Source organism: Triticum dicoccoides, unplaced genomic scaffold, assembly GCF_002162155.2.
Source record: "Triticum dicoccoides isolate Atlit2015 ecotype Zavitan unplaced genomic scaffold, WEW_v2.0 scaffold65764, whole genome shotgun sequence".
Taxonomy (NCBI): Eukaryota; Viridiplantae; Streptophyta; class Magnoliopsida; order Poales; family Poaceae; genus Triticum; species Triticum dicoccoides.
In genome coordinates this window covers 1-3521 of record NW_021289665.1, presented here as the reverse complement: position 1 = coordinate 3521, position 3521 = coordinate 1, and the positions used below count along the sequence as shown (strand labels likewise).

At 55.7% G+C, this 3521-nt stretch overlaps 1 pseudogene; it reads left to right on the top strand.

Moving 5' to 3' along the window:
* The first annotated feature begins 712 nt into the window (after nucleotides 1–712).
* Nucleotides 713–3041, top strand: LOC119347378 (annotated as a pseudogene).
* The last annotated feature ends 480 nt before the right edge of the window (nucleotides 3042–3521 follow it).

Sequence of the window (3521 nt, the reverse complement as noted above, 5' to 3'; positions counted from 1 at the left end):
GGGATGATGTTTTGTTCAGCTTCCTTCCTTTGAACCCCAACCTGAGAAATGCATCATGCCACTCTGGGCTGAACATGAATTAAGAGGCTGGCAATTTTGTCAGTTAATGTTAAACATGTGATTGTTCAGCTGTCCATTGCTCCCAAATTGATGTGGAAAGGAAGGAAAAAAGAGAAGGAAGCTGCAGAGAATCAATGGGGATTTGCATGTCTCCAAATTTTGAGCTATTTTCTAGTTTATTATTCCCATTCTACCTTTAGTACTAGTACATAAAATAGATAGTATTTCCGTTCAACAATCTGTTGATACTAGTCATTTATGAGATGATGGTAACACATCGTAGGAGGAAGCAAAATCCGCGGCTGTTAATTTGGAATCATTATCATTGAAAAGTAATCCTTCAAAATATTCACCAATACTGCAGCATATGAATTCAAGATCATCCAGAAAACCGAAGAAGATTACGTGCTTTTACCCCCACACACACCCCGCACCGTAAACCCGGGCAGATACATTACCCGTGTCCCCGCAATCCCACGTAACATTTATGTGTCATATCATCCAGATTTAACACAAATTCAAGTCATTTTATGTGTTACCCCATGCGCTGGATTTATGAACTCATCAACATATGCCAAAAATAAGACACAAAATATTGATCGTTGGTCATGTATAAATCATCTTCATCGTGTAGCTGAGTGTGGCTTGAGAAATGGCGTCGATTACCAACCTCTTACCACCACTTCTCTTGCTCGCCGCCCTCTTTCCTGCGCTTACACTATGCTATCTCAGCCCATCTGCCACGAGGGTACAACAAAATGCCACGAAAAACTCCGTTCACCGTTCTTACATCGTGCTCGTCGAGCCACCGTGCCCGAACGCCGACGAAGACGCCCACCGCCAATGCCACGCCTTCTCCACTCGTACGTTCAAGTGTTCAGCGGATTCGCCGTGAGGCTCACCGACGCTGAGCTCAACATGGTGGCCAAGAAGCCGGGGTTCGTGCGTGCATTCCCGGACCGGACGCTGCAGCCAATGACCACGCACACGCCGGAGTTCCTTGGGCTAAGGAACGGCACCGGACTATGGAGCGAGGCCGGCTACGGGAAAGGAGTCATCATCGGGCTGCTCGACACCGGTGTCTATTCGACGCACCCTTCCTTCAACGACGACGGTGTTCCGCCTCCCCCGGCGAGGTGGAAGGGCTCGTGCAACGCGGGCCGGTGCAACAACAAGCTCATTGGTGCCACGTCACTTATCCAAGGTCACGACTCTAGCGATCAAGAGGGGCACGGGACGCACACCTCGTCGACGGCCGCCGGGAACTTCGTCGCCGGCGTGTCGAAGCACGGCGCGGGCACGGGCACCGCCGCCGGGGTTGCGCCTGGCGCTCACGTCGCCATGTACAAGGTGTGCAACTATAGGGGTTGCCAGCAATCCGCGATACTGGCCGGCCTAGATGCGGCCGTCAAGGATGGGGTGGACGTGCTCTCGATTTCCCTCGGCGGAAGCGGCATCGGCGGCTTCGATCACGACCCCGTCTCCATCGGCGCATTCCACGCCGTGTCCAAGGGCGTCGTCGTGGTGTGCGCCGCGGGCAACGACGGTCCAGCTCAAGGCTCGGTCACCAACGACGCGCCATGGCTGCTCACCGTCGCCGCCGGCTCCGTGGACCGGAGCTTCCGTGCCGGAGTTCATCTCGGCAACGGCAAGAGCATCGACGGAGAAGCGCTCGCCCAGAAGAAGGCGAGCCCAAGCAGCTCAAAGCCGCACCCTCTCCTCTACTCCGAAGAGCGGCGGCACTGCGAGTACGAGGGTGACAGTTCCAGCGTCGTCGCCGGCAAAATCGTGGTGTGCGAGGGCGGGGCTACGTCCAAGACTAAACAGTCCAGCCGCCGCGGCATAGTCGGCGCCGGCGCGGCGGGCGTGCTGTTGTTCAACGACGGAGTCAGCGGCTACACCACCATCGTCCGGGACTACAGCTCCGGCGTCGTAGTACAGGTGACCGCGGCCGACGGCGACGCTCTCATAGCTTACGCTACATCGGAGCGCGCCCCGGCGGCCGCTTTCACGTACAACGGCACGCTGCTCGGCGTCCGCCCGGCCCCCGTCGTGGCGTCCTTCTCTTCTCGGGGCCCGAGCCCCGTCGCGCCTCGCATACTCAAGCCGGACGTACTGGCGCCGGGGCTCAACATCCTCGCCGCATGGCCCCCAAGCACGAGCACCGGACGGGGCCCTTTCGACGTCAAATCAGGCACATCCATGGCGACGCCGCTCGTGAGCGGCGTCGCGGCGCTCATCAAAAGCGTCCATCCCGACTGGTCGCCCGCCGCCATCAAGTCTGCCATCATGACAATGTCGGACATCGTTGACAGCACCGGCGACTCGATCCTGAACGAGCAGCACGGGAAGGCCAGCGCGTACGACACCGGCGCCGGGCACGTGAACCCGAGGAGAGCCGCCGACCCTGGACTGGTGTACGACCTCGGCGTCACCGACTACGCCGGCTACATCTGCTGGCTCCTCGGCGACAGAGGCCTAGCAACCATCGTGCACAACTCGAGCTTGACCTGCGGGGAGCTGCCCAAGGTCCAGGACGTGCAGCTCAACTACCCGACGATAACCGTGCCACTATCGTCGACGCCGTTCACCGTGAACCGGACCGTGACGAACGTCGGGCCAGCAAATTCGACATTCACGGCGAGGGTGGACGCGCCGAGGTCGCTGACGGTGCATGTCTCCCCTGAGACGCTGGCATTCTCCCATACGGGAGAGAAGAAGACCTTCAGCGTGTCCGTGAGCGGCCGCGGCTCGGCCGGAGAGTTCGCCGTGGTGGGAAGCCTGAGCTGGGTGTCGAAGAGGCATGTCGTGCGGAGCCCCATCGTCGCTCTCGCCGCCACCACAGGAGGCGGCGGTGCTGCTCCGGCGCCATCACCGTGAACTATGTCCGCGCCGTGAGATCAACGGATGTTTTTTTCTTTCTTTTTTCTGTTTAATTCAGTTTCGGCATTACTTTTGCGTCAAGTTAAACTGTAGTATCTTTTTTCCTTTTGCGAATAATAACACAAGTTGTACGTCGCATTACTACCGGTTGGTGCAGTTTTTTACATCAACCGATCTCTGTCTGAAACTACAAATACAATTGAACATTTTGCTCACTGCAGGAAACAGAGGCAGATGAAATCTTCAGAAACTTTCGGAGCTGTTTGCATCCCTGTAACAAGAAATCTGATAAGAAACAGAGTAAATGATGAAGTAAAGATGGAGTCGTGTTCATCACGAGCAATCTCTCGATTTTGGCTTTAAAGCAGAGCTCCCTCTAACCGCTCAAGCAATAAATGTGATCTTCTTTTTTCTGCGGGGAAACAAATGCGAAAATTGTTGGTGTTAATTTCGTTAAAAACACGCACGTTCATAAAAGAAAGGTTGTGCTCCACACGCGCTGTGGTGAGCTGGACATTCTTCTGGTTGCAGGGAAGCCGTTTTTTTTAAGTTGCGTTGCTTTTCTTTCATGAAAGGCT